This window comes from Trematomus bernacchii, unplaced genomic scaffold, assembly GCF_902827165.1.
Source record: "Trematomus bernacchii unplaced genomic scaffold, fTreBer1.1, whole genome shotgun sequence".
Taxonomy (NCBI): domain Eukaryota; kingdom Metazoa; phylum Chordata; class Actinopteri; order Perciformes; family Nototheniidae; genus Trematomus; species Trematomus bernacchii.
In genome coordinates, this window is record NW_022987574.1 from 29,721 (window position 1) to 47,001 (window position 17,281).

A 17,281-nucleotide genomic window follows, 5' to 3' on the forward strand; every position below is an offset into this window, starting at 1 on the left:
CCGTTTTTTTTCTCACAAAATTGTGTCTCAGGGCTTCTTAAAATGTAATAAACTATTCATGTGTCCTGCTCATTTAACGGGAAGAAATGCAGCTAACTGATGATATGAACCATGTTTAGCGAAACAAAACACAAGTCTCACAAGAAGCGTCTAAATGAGCCCTGAGCGAAAAAATGCTAACGCACTCTAGGTATAAATCAATCAAATCAAATCAAATCAAGTTTTATTTATAAAGCACATTTAAAAGCGATTTTTGGTCGAGCCAAAGTGCTGTACATGTAATAAAAACACATTACTACAATCACAATAAAAGACAATAAATATACAGATATAAAAAATAAAAATAAAACACAAGGAAAAGTCAGGAGTCGTACTCCGCTCTAACTAGAAGGCCAGAGAGAAGAAGTGTGTTTTTAGTGTAGATTTAAAAACCCCTAGGGTCTGGGCCGACCTCACATGGAGGGGCAGAGTGTTCCAGAGCCTAGGGCCAGCTGCTGCGAAGGCTCGGTGCCCTCGGGTTTTAAGCCTGGTCTTGGGCACTACCAGCAGCAGCTGGTCAGCAGACCTTAAAGCTCTGGCTGGGGTGTAGCGCTGGAGGAGTTCAGCTATATAGGCCGGAGCCAGCCCATTTAGTGCTTTAAAAACAAATAAAAGGATTTTAAAATAAATTCTGAACCGAACTGGAAGCCAGTGTAGTGAGGCCAGAATTGGGGTGATGTGGTCACGCTTTTTGTGGCCATTCGATATACTTATCGGATATGCACAAACAAGCTTACAAGCTGAGATTCCACACATTCTAGAAATATAAGTATCATCACTGAGCGATCAGAACTCGCGACAGGGGAAGCAAATACAGACATCACACAACGTAGCTTTAGGTACTAAAACACGGAGATATGCTCACCTTTTGCTGTTATTCTGATCAAAAACGAGAAAAACGCGGCTGAAGGTTAATCCATAGGTTAATCCAATGTGTCTGTCACTTTGAAAAATGGAATTATGGATCATCAATAATTTTTTCAGTCAAAAACTGAGTTTTCATTAGCTGCTAATGATAGCTTCTTGTTTTGTCTCCTTGGATACGAGTCCAAACAACTCACAGACTGCACCGGGCGCTGACGTAGGCGCCCTGTGACCATCAGATTTGACGATGCTGATTGGCTGAAATTATGTTTCGGCGGCATAGTTTAAAGATAGCAACAGTTGGCTTCTGCTGCACTTGCTGCACTCTCGTCTGGGCGCTGTGCTAGCGCCCAGACGAGAGAGGGTAATGATACACGGGCAAGGCCAGGCAGGAAACATGCGACTTATCAGTAACTTTAGACATCGTAACACAATTTTAAACGAGATTTTATTGTAGATTATACATTTTACTGATACCAATTATATAATATTTACCTTGTTTATTAAAAATAAAAATAAAATATATATTTTTTAAATATATATTTTTTTAATTTAAATTTTTAATGTGGGAAGAGGGGGGGGGCGGCGCCCCTAGTGCCCCTATGGGCCGGCCGCCACTGCTTAATAGTCTGAATCAGGGAGGTGAGGTCTGGCAGGCTGACAGCTACAACCTGTAAGGCCGGTTTCCACGTGACTCTGACGTGTTTTTACTCTCTGGATTTCTGAGGGCGTGAAGGCCTCCTCAGATCAGATGCAGGCAGACTCAGGACTGAAGAGGAAGAAATGAGCAGAGTTTCCTTCTCACCTGAAGAGAGTCTGTGAGTAGACCTGAAGAGAGTCTGTGAGTAGACAGGCAGTGATATCATAATACTGTTAATGAACACATTCAAACACTTGTTTTTTTTTTTTTTACCAGCTGTTCTGTATTCACCTTGCAGGTGCAACTGTGTGGCTTTTATCCTGGATAAAGTGTTTAAGTCATGGATGTCAAAAGTTGAACGTCTTCATATTTGTCTAACATGATAGTTTACTATTCAATCATGAAGTATGACGCTGCGCTGTCAGTACGCTTGTCCATGTTTGTGAAACCCTGGTTGATTTACTGAGTTGATAACCAGCGTCGTAGGACCACTTAGCGAGATGTCGTTTGTTAGGGTTAGTTAAGATAACTCAAACATATCCAGGGTCTGTTTGAACATCTGTCTGAAATATTGGGTAGGGTTTCTCTCTGAGTGAAAGCAGAATGGGTTTAGAAAGATTTCCATGTACTGTTGTCAGTGTTTCAGGTAGAATGAGTTGCAGTCTGATTGTTCTCTGAGTTCTCGTCATCAGAGAAAAATGCAGGGCATGTCAGAACCCGCTCTAACAAGTCGTGACTGTTTTTATCTAACTCTTAATAGTCTGAATCAGGGAGGTGAGGGAGAGTCTGGCAGGCTGACAGCCAGGCGCGCCGGATTCATTTTAGAAGTGGGGGGGCCAAAAAAGTGCGTGTGTATGGCCCAATCCCAAACTACGCCCGACACACTCCCCCTCCGTGACGGAGTGAACTCCGTGGAGTGACACATGAGGCTCCCTCCTGTCAGATGGAGGGAGACAGCGGCAAGCTTTGGGACAAACTCCCCTCTCTCCGGCAGAAACAGGAAATGCCGTAACTACAACTTCAAATCAGCATCTCTTTGACAAAAAATGTAAATTAATAACTCAAATAAAACTCCAAACATCTTTAATTGTGTTACTTTTTTGTAAAGCTCTTTTAGTTTTAAACCTTATGTTTATAAGCTTATTAGTTTTTGCAACAGTCTGTAAATATACACAACTTTATAATAAAATGCACACAATTACCTTTTTCTAGACTAAACACAGGTAGCCTATGATCCTAAGTTAAAAACATATGAGGTTATCATGAGGTTGTTAACATCGCAGTTTATCAGTGGGTTATTGATTCTGCGTCAGTCTTAGGACAGTCATACTATGAAGTCTTCATGGACAACATAATCAGCTGATACCCATCGTACAGTCAGAGACAACTGTTCATGGAGGCTTGGGCACTTTTTCCAGTTATTAACTCCGGTATTAACATAGCTATCATCTCCACATTTTGAGAAAGTTACAAGCCGTTTGACAGCAGCAAATCTGCATATTTCACAGAAGGCCCGTTTAGTGGTTTTGCAAATAATTAACCACTCTCTGTTTTTGTACCATTCTGCGTTGAAGTACCTTTCTCTTTGCCCAGACGATCTAGCGGTCTCCTTTTTTTCGACAGTTAGCTGTACAGCTTTACCCGCCTCAATGTCCCGACAACAAACCTCCATGCAGTCAGAACCAGCCTGTTTCGGTTCAACGATGGCGGTGGGGGTGGCGGCGGCGGTTTTGACAGTCTCTGCGGCCGCAGAGCTGCTGCTTTTGGGTTTATCTATTCTCGCTTCGCTGGTTCTTCTATGATTGATGAAGGTCCAGGCTCCGGAGAAGTGGATGTCAGGGATGTGACCTTCCAGTTGTTAAATGTAAGTTTAGATTAACTGTATTTAGTTTTCTTCTGCGCTGGTTCTTCTGACTTGTTTGCAAGTGTATCTATTCTTTCTATCTGGTTTAACGGCTGACACACACAGAACAACGTAACAAATAAAGTAAACAACGTAACAAATAAACACATCTAAGCTTTTTTATTGGATGTAATTTACATGGATACATTTGAATGGTGTGACAATGTCCTATTTGATTGGGTTAAAATTTACATATTCTTCCTGTTATGTCTGCCTGCTTTATTTTACCTAATGCAAACCTGCTCCATCGAAATCAGTCGCATTGACGCGAATACACATTTTGAGTTGTATACACTGTTGGAAAGAGGAGATTCCTAGCTTTCTAATGATATCAGGATAGTTTTTGTACTCCCAAATATTAAGCAAAATATGTCACATTATATAATGACTGTTACAGAGTCATCATTTTGAGAAAAAGGCCTTTAAAGTTTCCTCTTCTCTGGAAGCGGAGCAAATGATCAAAGTAGTAACGGAGGGAAGATATTTTCGTTTGGATTACTGGTCTGGGGGAAGCCCGCGAGTGTGTGTATACGTGTTTGTGTATTTTTGCGTTTGTGTGTGTATTGTGTTTGTTTCCCGGGGAAAACACTCACAAGAAACACCGGCTGTTCTTATGCGTGCTGTGAGGTCAAGTTACTCCGGTCTCCGCTTGTAATTATGCCGTTACAAGCTTCAAAGTTGTATTTATCATCTGAATTTGCCGAAACAAGTTTAATATTCTGAAAGCCAAGACTTTGTTTATTTGAAATCAGATACAAACAAACTGTAACGGACCCTGCCGTGTTATATATGATTACTATACGCCTTACATTCATAATTTCAGCAGAGGGAGGGGAAGCGGTGCTGTGGAAGAGCAGAGTGGCGAGTGAGAGGCGAGCTGTCATCTTCCCTTTACAAGCTTCAAAAATGCCTGTAGCTAATGAGATTGAATATAACAATAACAAATAACAAAATATACACAGCTAGATCAGATCGCGTTTTAGATGCGACTTTAGAGTACAGGGGAATTATTGAAACGGGATGTGTACAGTGTTCTGCGGCATCCGCCGCTGCGAAAATGTAGGGCAGGGCTCAAAAGTGGGGGGGCCAATGGCCCCCTGGCCCCCCCGCTTCCGGCGCCCTTGCTGACAGCTACAACCTGTAAGGCCGGTTTCCACGTGACTCTGACGTGTTTTTACTCTCTGGATTTCTGAGGGTGTGAAGGCGTCCTCAGATCAGATGCAGGCAGACTCAGGACTGAAGAGGAAGAAATTAGCAGAGTTTCCTCCTCACCTGAAGAGAGTCTGTGAGTAGATCTGAAGAGAGTCTGTGAGTAGACAGGCAGTGATATCATAAAACTGTTAATGAACGCATTCAAATACTTTTTTTTTTTTTTTTTACCAGCTGTTCTGTATTCACCTTGCAGGTGCAACTGTGTGGCTTTTATCCTGGATAAAGTGTTTAAGTCATGGATGTTAAAAGTGGAACGTCTTCATATTTGTCTAACATGATAGTTTACTATTCAATCATGAAGTATGACGCTGCGCTGTCAGTACGCTTGTCCATGTTTGTGAAACCCTGGTTGATTTACTGAGTTGATAACCAGCGTCGTAGGACCACTTAGCGAGATGTCGTTTGTTAGGGTTAGTGTTGTATCTTGTGATCAATAATTGTATGTCCACAACATAGGAGTAGATTTAACTGGTTTTACTTTGGTAACATGCTTCCGGGACTTCCTCATGGGAACATGTACAACAGGCTCTTTTAATACCAAGAGTGAGTTTGCCCCCTGCTGGACAAATGCAATAACATGTAATAATAACACAAGGTAAGATACCACATTTCCCCCCCTTTAAGCTAACAATACTTCCCGAAGGTGGGGGTATAACATACTCCCGTTACACAACATTTCGAGGTATTGGCATAAACCATTTCACTTTCAAAGATTAACATTCTAAACCTTTCCTTAAAGTGAGATCAGAGAACTATGCTGCTCTATTAATGGAACATCTCTTGATCTATTTAACAAAGTCTTTCAGGTATACAGGTGGCTGTCTCTCGCGCTCTGATCGTCTCACCACGGGTGTAGCAGGCAAGTCCGGCGGGACCGGAGTACACAGAACCACTGACTCACTTGCAGGAGGTCCTTCTTGCTCGATTGTCACTGGAACCACAATGTCTCTGTTGGAGTCCAGCACCGGCTCTAAGGGCACGGTGTCTGTTAATCTGGCTCTTACTTGATCCACATGCCGCTTCACGACTTGACCACTTCCAATGATCACTGTATATGACACTGGACCTGATGAGCTCTCGATGACCGCAGCGATCCATTTGGGTCCATAAGAGTAGTTTCTGATGAACACTTTATCCCCAGGTGAGAAACTTCTCAGTTTCCTGTTTGTGTCATGGGACTGTTTCTGTTTTAGTTGTTTTTGCTGCACTCTTGTTTTCACATCTGGCAGGAGCAGGTCTAATGCAGATCTGAGTCTCCTTGACATCATCAACTCTGCAGGCGACAGGCCTGTGGTCGCGTGAGATGTGATGCGGTAACTGAACAGAAACCTTGACAGTCTAGTTTGAAATGTTTCACCTTTCATCTTTTTCATCCCCCCTTTGAAGGTTTGGACCGCCCTCTCTGCCAGCCCATTTGAAGACGGGTGAAACGGTGCTGACCTCACATGGCGGATGCCATTTTGTTTCATGAAAGTCTCAAATTCAGCACTTGTAAAACAGGTTCCGTTGTCTGACACCAACATTTTTGGCAGTCCAAAAACACTGAAACTCTGACGCAGCTTTTCAATGGTCACCTGTGATGTAGCTGACTTCACTGGATAAATATCCATCCATTTTGAGTGAGCATCCACTATCAGTAGAAACATCTCTCCCAGGAAAGGGCCTGCATAGTCCACATGAATTCTCGTCCAGGGAGACTCTGGCCACTCCCAGGGATGTAATGGTGCTGATGGTGGTGACTTGTGGTGCTTTTGGCACTCCTCACAAGACTGCACTTCCTTTTCTACATCCTGGTCCATCCCCGGCCACCATACATAAGATCTAGCCAGACCTTTCATCTTTGACATGCCGGAATGTTTTTTGGTGCAGTACTTTCAATATCTTTTCCCTGCCTTTGTTTGGTACGATGACTCTGGCTCCCCAGAGCACGCAGCCATCCCTCACACTCAGTTCTTCTCTCCTCTGATGATACGGCTTGAGAGGAGCCTCAGTCACTGAAGGCCATCCCGACAGGACATAACCATGAACTTGAGACAATATTACATCCTTAGCTGTCCAGTGTTTTATTTTGGCTGTGTCCACGAGTGTGTCATCCAGAAGATCAATCATGAGCACTTGTTCTGCGGTCTCACTCTCTCGCACATCTTCCGACAGCGGCAGTCTGCTTAATGCGTCCGCATTAGCGTTGTTCTTTCCTGGTTTGTACACAATGTGATACTCATAGGCACTCAGGTGCACTGCCCATCTCTGAACTCTAGGGGAACCCATCTGTGGAATGGGTTTCTTTTCGTTGAAGAGAGAGATCAGTGGCTTGTGATCTGTATAGATGGTGAAAGTTCGACTATACAAGTACTTGTGGAATTTCTTGATTCCAAATATAACTGCTAAGCCTTCTTTGTCTATCTGTGAGTAATTCTTTTCAGCAGGCGCTAGGGTACGCGACATGAAACCCAAAGGACGTTCAGTTCCATCGTCCATTACGTTTGATAAAACAGCGCCCACCCCGTAAGGTGACGCATCACATGACATAATTAACTCTCGGTCAGCAGAGTAATGCACCAACACTTCTGCTGAGTTTAACAGGGCCTTTGATTTTTTAAAAGCCTCTTCCTGTTTCTTTTGCCATGTCCATCGCACATCTTGTCGCAGGAGCTCATGCAGTGGTGCCAATAGTGTAGCTAAGTTTGGCAGAAATGTGTTATAGTAATTTAGCAAACCTAAGTACGACTTGAGTTCAGTAACATTTGTGGGGTTGGGAGCCTCCATGATGGCTTTGACTTTCTTTTCCACAGGGTGAAGTCCCTGTGCGTCCACTCGATGTCCCAGATATTCCACTTCCTCTTCCAGGAAAGTGCACTTGCTCCTTCTCAGACGCAATCCTGCCTCCTCCAGCTTTGCCAACACTGTCTCGAGGTTCTGCAGATGGTCTTCCTCATCCACACCGCTCACCAGGATGTCATCTAAATACACTGCCACAAAAGGAATGCCTCGCAGGAGACCTTCCATTGTCCTCTGAAATATAGCTGGGGCTGATGCTACTCCAAAAGGCAGTCTGTTGTATGTGAATAAGCCTCTGTGCGTATTCACTGTTAAGTATTTCTTTGATTCATCATCCATGAGTATTTGCTGGTATGCATGACTCATGTCCAACTTTGTGAACTGTTTTCCTCCTGTCAGTGCTGCAAACAGGTCTTCCATTCGGGGTATGGGGTATTGTTCAAGTGAGGAAACTGTATTTACAGTGAGCTTGTAGTCTCCACATAGCCTTACTGTCCCAACAGGCTTCAGTATTGGAACCACTGGTGCTGCCCATTCTGCATGTTTAACAGGTGAGATTACTCCTTTTTTCAACAATCTGTCTATTTCTTCATCTACTTTGGTGCGCATGGCGTACGGGAGAGACCTCGGACGGAAAAAACGAGGGAATGCATCAGCCTTTACATGGATGGTAGCTTTCATACCTTTCAGTGTGCCAAGCTCCTCTTTGAAGACATTTTCATGTTTGCTCAGTACTTGCTGCAGCGATTTGTCCTCTGTCTTCAGGTGTTTCAGGACTCTGGATTTGTGTCTGAGCTTGATTTCTTTCCAACTCAGATGTATTTCCTCCAGCCAGCCTCTTCCCAGCAGGCTGGGGCCGTCCCCTTTAACCACAATGAGGGGCAGGTACCGCCTTTGATGTTTGTATTTCACTTTAACAAGGGCAGCTCCGACCACATTAACAGGGTCACCTGTATAAGACTCGATGTGGATTTTGGTTGGTCTCAAACATGGACTTTTTGTGTCTTTCCATAGTCTTTGAAATGTCTGTTCATTCATTATTGTGAGACTACAGCCAGTGTCTATCTCAAAGTTAACAAACTTACTATCCAGCTTCACTTCAACCATGTATGGGTCTACTCGTCTCAGGTGCACTTCACTCATGCGTCCCAATCTGAACCTCATCTTATTCAGTAAGAATGTATCTTCTTCTGAGCTATCACTTTGGCTCTGTTGCTCTTGTACTTTATGAGAACGGTGATATGTGGTTTGCCTCCTTTCTCTCTTTGGGTCTGCATTTTTGTTGCTGTTTCCATTCTGTGTAGATCTACTACGACAAGCTCTGGCAATGTGTCCTATTTTACCACATGCATGACATTTCTCTTGTTTAAACTTACAGTCTGCTGCTTCATGCTTGGTTCCCTTGCATCTGTAACACTCTTTGGTAGGTTCTCTGTGTGCATAAGCCTCCTGTGGCTTTTTATCCATTTTGAAGCATTTAGCTGTGGCCCCTTGGCTTTGTATCTCCTGTGCATTTGTATTTGCAGTCTCTGACGCCACAGCAATTGATAATGCTTTTTCAAATGTTAAATCCGCTTCTGATAAGAGTCGTCTCTGAATCCGATCTTCATTTATTCCACAGACGATCCTGTCTCTCAACCTCTGCTGCAAAGTGTTACCATAGTTGCAATCCTGCGCTAACCGACGCAGCTCAGCCACGTATTCCATTACTGACTCATTGGGCTCACGGTTGCGGGAGTCAAACTTGTACCTTTGCACAATTTCACTAGGCTTTGGGTCAAAGTGATTTTTTAGCAGCTCCACAAGTTGTGTGTAAGTCTTATCCTTGGGCTTATCCGGACTGAGGAGGTTTTTCATAAGGCTGTATGTTGATGATCCCACAACACTTATTAATATGGCTCTTTGTCTGTCTCCATTTTCAATTTCATTAGCCTCAAAAAACTGTTCCAATACCTCACAGTATTCTTCCCACTTCTGATTTTTTGCATCAAAAGGTGCCAGCGTGCCAATCATTGCCATTGTGTGTCAATGAATCCTCTCCTCCACCCGCAGACTTTGCTAATAATTTGAGCTAGCTGCCGCTAACGACCCAAACCTGCATGTAAGGTGCTAACCAGTCCGATCGGCATGTCCTCTTTGATCCCGTATTGATCCTTGTCTTAATCCTCTTCTTAATCCTCGTCGCCAATAATATGCTGTATCTTGTGATCAATAATTGTATGTCCACAACATAGGAGTAGATTTAACTGGTTTTACTTTGGTAACATGCTTCCGGGACTTCCTCATGGGAACATGTACAACAGGCCGTTTTAATACCAAGAGTGAGTGTGCCCCCTGCTGGACAAATGCAATAACATGTAATAATAACACAAGGTAAGATACCACAGTTAGTTAAGATAACTCAAACATATCCAGGGTCTGTTTGAACATCTGTCTGAAATATTGTGTAGGGTTTCTCTCTGAGTGAAAGCAGAATGGGTTTAGATCAAGCGGCAAACTCTGGGGAAGAGCCGGGACGCCAATACGGAAGTGCCACAAACTGCAGTTCATATATTGGCCGATAGGCGATGACTGCAGAAAGGAGCAATTTCCATAGACCCCCATGTTAAAATGCCCAATTTCACAGCAGAAAAAAAAAGTTTCTAGCCCTGGATGCAATAAATATTATTATGTATATAGTTAGATTCCACCTTCATGATTATGAATCTGTGAGTGAATTGTTTTCTAACATGACCCTTTTATTTATATTAGGTCTTAACGTTTTTGCATAAATTAGGGCGTGGTCACATTGAGTGACAGCTCTGTCAAGTCACTGCTGCTGTTAGCTTTTTGTCTCTCTGCTAGCTGCTCCGTCTCCGTGAAGCTACAGGGACTCTGCCTGCTCAGTTCATCCAGGGAACACAACTTGACCCCGGCCGTGTTTGTTTGTTCTTCATGCTTATATATCGGACTATTGTGACTCGCTCTGCGGTTAAAACAGACGGTGCATGAATGCCGTTTTGCGGTAAGTGAGATTCGAGTACTTTATTTATGTGTTTATGATTTCAATCAGCTACGTAATGAATGTTAAGGCTTGGGTTAGCGTGTAAGCGAGTGGTAGCTACATCGGTGCTAACGATGCTAATCTTAGCCTCCAAGTTAACTTAAAACCATATACTGTATATATAAAGGTTAAAACGAAATAGACAAGTGTTAAGCGTTAAGTGGGATAATACTGTAGAACAAACGGCTTCTGTTTGAGGTTGATAAAATAAGGTCATCCTTGTAACTTAGAGAGATATTTTATTAGTGAGACAACAGAGCAAGCTTGTTTTAATAACAGTTAAATATTATTTTGATACATACATTTCAATGTTGATGAATTTCATACTGTTCATTCATAATCTGATTGTCTTTGTAGCTCACTGTTGAAATAAAAAAAAACATTACAATTACAAAATAATGATATCTTCAGCCCCTAAACACAAACACACCTCTTTCATAAATAACACACTTGTTCTGCAATAATATGTTTTATGTTTCCTGTCATTTTTGTTAGGAAAGGACATGCCTGAAAGACACGACTCAGCATCTCCTCTTTCTCCGAGGGTCAAGAAAAACATCCAATAGGAAAATTAAAAGCTGATGTTATGAGATGTTAAGACCAGTACAGGACATTCACTAAGAAACTACTTTTATTGTGAAAACACAGTCAGCTGATCGAATGCACCTATTTCCACATCTACACTCCATCAGCTGATTATTTCTATTTGCCTCACTTTATGAGCTTCACAACATGTACCTTGTACCGCAGAGTTTGCAACGTCACAAATAAATGGGGCCAATCTTCAGTCAGATGTGAATGTGTAATCTAACATTTTCAGTAAGAATAATGGACAAAAGGAGTGCAAATACAAATTCAATTTATTGAAATGTGAACCAAAAGTTAATCAAACATGTTTTAAATAAAAAGCACATATGGACAGAAGGTGTAAACCTATTAAATGTATAAGTAAACACATTTAGTCAAATAAAGTGACAGACTAGGCCTGATCAGATGGTATCAGCTATGCATGGGCTCCTCCATCAGGTCTGGTTCTCCTCGCAGAGGAAAGACCCTCAGTCCTCTCCAAACCAACAGACAGGACGTCCATCACACGGAGGTTTCTCTCTGAAGTCTCTGCAGCTCTCTGGACACCACGCTGTCTCAATCCGTCCACACTGAATATGAGAGGGGGAAAATGAAAATAATAAATGCTTTAGACAATAAGAAATATAAAGTTGACTGTTGAGTTGCTCAGCTTTTTTAGATTGTCAATACTATTACTGTATAACTAATATCTCAGGTTAAGAGGCACCTTCAAATAAAGATTGGTCTTTAAATACATTTTGTCTTTTGAATTGTTTGTCTAAAGTCAAGGATCTAGAACTGGTACTTGTAGTTTTAATGATACAGTCTGGTTATAATGCTGTTTGGAGGAGGCCTCACAGGTAAGAGCACTAACTAGCTATCATCACATGTACCTTAGTTTGACTTAAATGTATTAAACGTATAATTAAGTGATGGCAAAATATAAATAACGTCATGCAAACATATTAATATTTGCTTGATTCCAGTGTTGAATTTAGCACATTGCATACAAACGTTAAGGGATTTTAAGATTCTGAAGTCTTCGTTAAATAGCATGGATAATTTACAAAGGCTTTAAAAACAGCAGGAGCCCAAGACAATTATAAAACTTGTCTTTATTTCAGTACAGTTCAATTGGTTTTATTTTCATAAACGGTTATCAACCGTTAGTGCCAAAGCAGTAGGCTATAATATATTAATTACTGCTGTATAGACTACAACCACTACTTGTTTAGCTAGCATAAATTCAACAAAGCTAGCGTTAGCTGGCTAACTGACGTTATTTTGCCGCTAAACTGCACGATATAAAACGGTGGTCTTCAAAGCGGATTTTATCCTCAATCACAATAATAATATTCCAAGTAATACTGGGGAAGTAATGGGCAAAATGACGCGCCATGTCAGCGGACTGGTAGCACGGACCGTTAGCCCCGCAGTCATCTGGTTCGACCTGACTATGGCTGTGACTGTGTGACTGACCCGAGCCTCGTCGTTGTGATAGCTCCGCCCCTTCGCTCCAACCCCCCTCCCTCCCCCCACATCTACAGGTGAAAATTACTTTTGCGACACATTCATCGCAAGAAGTGTATCAAAAGTCAAGGCCGCAGATTCGTCGATTTATACTGCCACAGAGCAGATTCGTGAAGTTGTAATGACTGATTTGAGAGGTTGTAATAACCAAGTTGCAGTTGTAATGGAAAATATATTTAAAAAATATATATTTTTCTGCAAGTGAACATTTCATCACTAAGTTCATTTTTTTTCTACAAGCTACAAAACTTTTTTTTTTCTTCTGCGACTTCCATATGTTATACAAGTGTAAATGTATGCACACAAGCTCAGATTTATTTTCTGCAAGTGCTCACATCAGGTTTTACACGCTCTCGCATTTTGCACCATATCTACCTTCATAGAACCCACTCTAACAACTCGTGACTGTTTTTATGTCTAACTCTTAATACTCTGAATAAGGGAAATGAGGGAGACCTGAAGAGAGTTCAGCAGGTAAGAATCCTCCGATAGGAATCTGTTCCACCATCAGGATCACTGTGATCACATGGTGCTGAGTCACTGTTTACCTGGACAGAGTCACTGTTTACCTGGACAGGACACATGTTTATTGATGCTGATTCTAAACATCTGTCTGAAATATTGTGTAGGGTTTCTCCCTGAGTGAAAGCAGAATTGGTTTAGAAAGATCTCCATGTACTGTTGTCAGTGTTATATCTCTCACAGGCTCCGCCCTCTACTGGACTCTATGGGTACTACCTTATCATGCAAGCATTCACCTACTGAGATTTCTATAGACGTAGCCGGCCCCGGGGCGGGCTTACCTGAATGCGTGCGCATCTCACTTCCGTATAAAAGGAGGCCTCGCCTCCTGACCGCTATCCTTTACTCTTCAGCGAGCGGAGGTGGTAACCTAGCACTGAGTCCGAGACGTACAAGTGGGAGAAAGGAAGTAGAGAGAGATATTGTTGAAAATGGAGCCACTCCTGGAGCATCGCAGTTGCCCGTCGTGCCCTGGACTGATTGCGGGAGCAGACCCGCATCGCCAATGTTTTCAGTGCCTGGGACAGGATCACGCTGAGCAGGGAGCAGGCCAGACACCGGCCTGTGTTTCCTGCTGCTCGATCCCGATGCTAAACCGCCGGCATCGTGCGGAGTACTTCTCGAGGAAGTTCGGCCCGCAGGTGCACGGAGAGGAAGAGGATGTGGACCTCGAGGTGGTGGAAATGGACGACCTGGAGGACGTGCCGTTTGAGTTCGTCCTTCCGAGGGACCGCGTGGTCGACTTCACGGAGGATGACGACATCTCCTTGTCCGACACCCCCGGGTCCGACAGCCAGGAGGGCCCAGCACTCAGGTCTGCGCGACTGGACTTCCCAGCGGTGATGACCCAGGCAGCAGAGCGTGTAGGCTTACCGCTCCCCCCACCGCTGCCACCGAGGCCTGTAAGCCGCCTTAGGCAGGGGTTTTACGGCCCGGTGCTTCCGGCACAGTCGGCTTTCGTCTCGCCCCCGTTGCCAGACATCTGGCAGTGTGTGGAGGCGACATGGCGGCGTCCATTGAGGACGAAGGCCGCCATAGCATCCATGTCGGGCATTATCAGGGTGCAGGGCCGATCAGACACGGTGTGTGCTGGCGTGCCCCCCCTCGACGAGAGCCTGGCGGCCCATCTGTTGCCACGATCAGCTGGTTGGGCGGAGGGGAAGAAACCTCTGCCCCCGCTGCCGTGGGACCGGGAAGCCTTAGAATATTTGGATAAAATATTCAGGCTCGGTTCACAGATGGCGGCTGCGGCGAATAATCTGGGTGTGTTGGGCGTCTCCTTGATTACTCCTCGAGCAGACGCCCCCGCTCTCCCGTCTCAGGACGGGGAGGATTATTCGGACCGCTGCATAGGTCAGATGAATAATCTGATCCATGGAGTGGCCACCGCAGCTGGGCGAGTGATGTCCTTAGCCACAGTGGCCACCCAGCGTTTCAGCCGTCTGGAGGAAGAGAGGCTGCAGCTTAGCCGCATGTTGCCGCTAGCTTCTCCCCAGGTGTCACAGCGTCCTCCGCGGGCGGCGGAGCGCAGTGCAACGGTGAGACGGAGGGAGAGACGCCGGTACGAAAGTCCCGTGCCGGTAGCACCCTCCGCTTCTTCAACCAGCCCCGTGGGGCCAGCGTACCGGCACTCACGGGGGCGGGCTGCCCAGCCACGGCAGTCTCAGCAGCAGCAGAGAACCGCCGGGTGGGGAGCTCCGCCAAAACGCAGCTGACTGGCGGAGGGAGGAAGCGTCTCATCGGGTCTCTCCACCCAGGACGCTAGGGTGAATCCCACCTCCTCCCTGTTCAATGCCCAGGTCCCTTGTATTAGGAAAACTAATAAAGAAAAAGGTGATCTGTATCAAAGTCTGAGTGTCATGTGTTTTCACAATCCTGCACTCACACACATTGTTGACTGTACATATTCCCCACTCGCTACCCCGGTTATTTCTCCTGTAAAGGAGATAGCTAGTGGGCATGCGCAGATGAGAGAGATAAACCGCAGGAAGTGCTATAGTAGCGCTATGCGGGTGCAGGGACTTGCTAGTCGGCGCATTATGGTTAGGGAACACACTACGCCTAGAATAAAGGCTCCTAATAATACAGTTTACCGTAGTGGTAAGAGCTGCATTATGGCGGAGCTCGCGCTCTCTCAAGAGCCCATGGTGTGTTCAGGGACCTCAGGTGAACACAATACGTCAACAAAACTCCGGTTAATGCTGGTTACCATGGTAATGAGAACAGCGTTAGGGTGGAGCGCGCGCTCACACAAGAGCGCGCGACGGTGTGTTCAGGGACCTCAATAAAAAATCGGCCCTTTCTGTGTCGACCCTCCATGGGCAAATCTTCCTTTCACGGGGGATTTTGCGGCGGAACGGGTCACCAGAGAGTATCACAGCTTTATAGCTGCGGCCCCACAGCTAAGGGCTTGTCCATTAACTCAATATTATGGGGAATGGAAACTCAGCTGTGTACTGTCAGAGTGGATGGACAGGACGCTGAAACGGGGTTATTCACTCCAGTTTTGCAGCGTCCCACCTCCATTCAGAGGCATGCGAGAGGTAATTTTATCATCCCAAGAGGAGATGGGTTTCCTCTCAACAGAGATTCAGGCTTTGGTACAGAAACAGGCAGTGTCTGTGGTGCATCCTCAGCAAAAAGAAAGGGGTTTTTATTCCATGTACTTCCTGGTTTCCAAGAAGACAGGGGAATTCAGACCTATTCTAGATTTGCGCAGCCTGAATCTTCACATTTGCCGCAGGAAATTTCGCATGTTAACTATAAAACAGTTAATGGGGCTAGTGCAGCCGGGCGATTGGTTCACCACCATCGACCTGAAAGACGCATATTTTCATGTGGAGATTGTGCCAGAGCACAGGAAATATCTGCGTTTTGCCTTTCAAGGGATAGCCTACGAGTACAACAGACTCCCGTTCGGCTACTCCCTATCCCCACGCACATTCAGCAAATGTGTGGCCACAGCGCTTCAACCGCTGCGCGCCCAGGGCATGAGAGTTTCTTTTACATAGACGACCTCATAGTCATGGCTGGGTCCCGGGAACAGGCAATGTGTTGCACAGCACAATTGATCACACACCTAACCAAATTAGGCTTTGCGATCAATTGGAGAAAGTAAATGGGAGATTATATCAAACTTCAAAAATATTCTTCCCCTAGATTTGAACCTCATTGTAACTTAGTTATCAGGGAACTTGTTTTTCCTATTTTCAATGATATATCAAAAACACATTTCTTATCAGTTCACAAAAGACCTCGTTTTAATTAAAGTCCGTAACTGCTTTCATGTAATTAACGTACATATTTTACGCCAAAAAATTATGTTTTTTCTAAACCTAACAAAGAAGTTTTATTGAATGGTTACTGAGCGCAGTTCAGTTGTGTGGGATATTTTGTGGGGGGCTGGGCTGTACATTATCTGTGATACACTGTGACACACTAACACATATTTAGGGGTCAACACACTGGGTTTCTGTGTGGTTCTGGGGCTGTGGGGAACATTCTGGGCTGATCCGGTCCTGTTGAGGCTCCAACAAGGTTCCTGAATATCTGAGAGGAGGGGCTACCTGTGATGTGAAGCTTGTTGTAATGAATGAGCATGTTGTTGTGTTTGTGTGAAGGTGGGGGCTCTGCTATGGATCAGTGTGAGGACAGAGAGGAGGAAGCCCCCCCCCCCCCTCTAAAAGCTCTGGGGAACATGACATCTCCACCTGTCCATCACTCTTCTCCATGTCACAGCTCAGCACTCATTATTCACTCAAAGCTCTGTGTGTTGTGTTCAAGCCCATAGCAAAGACCTCATTCTGCTGGACCTGGACCTGGACCTGGACCTGGACCTGGACCTGGACCTGGACCTGGACCCAGCTCTGTGTCCAGTAACCAGCTTACTGCCAGAGACCAGAACCAGGTGTGTGGTCGCCGGCTGAGTCACTCTCTTATTTCTCTCATGGTACTTATTTGTACCAGTAGGTCAACTTGGTTTGCAGAAGTAAGAAAAGGTATCCATTGTGACACATGCTTCATACAATATAGACAACAGACACATCTTTAAAAAGTCCCTCTGGCTCCAGAACATCCACAAAGCTGTTTTTAAACCTCTTGGTTCTACACCTTTAGGGAGATTAACCTCCGGCCCGAAGGAAGAAGCTGAAGCTCAGGTTGCAGGGGGTGGGAGTCTTCATTG

At 44.6% G+C, this 17,281-nt stretch overlaps 1 protein-coding gene and 1 pseudogene across 3 annotated transcripts in view; one reads left to right on the top strand and one right to left on the bottom strand.

Moving 5' to 3' along the window:
* Positions 1-1,633: 1,633 nt before the first annotated feature.
* LOC117479649 (NACHT, LRR and PYD domains-containing protein 3-like) overlaps positions 1,634-17,281 on the top strand; it is a 28,388-nt gene continuing 12,740 nt past the window's right edge. Inside the window, exons 1-2 of one of the 3 annotated variants that reach the window (XM_034126751.1) lie at positions 1,634-1,721; positions 16,882-17,005. The gene's annotated coding sequence lies outside the window, so the exon portion shown is untranslated. Of the gene's footprint in view, positions 1,745-16,881; positions 17,006-17,281 lie in introns of all 3 variants that reach the window. The other 2 variants (XM_034126752.1, XM_034126753.1) reach the window with 2 other exon arrangements.
* Positions 5,352-9,550, bottom strand: LOC117479648 (annotated as a pseudogene).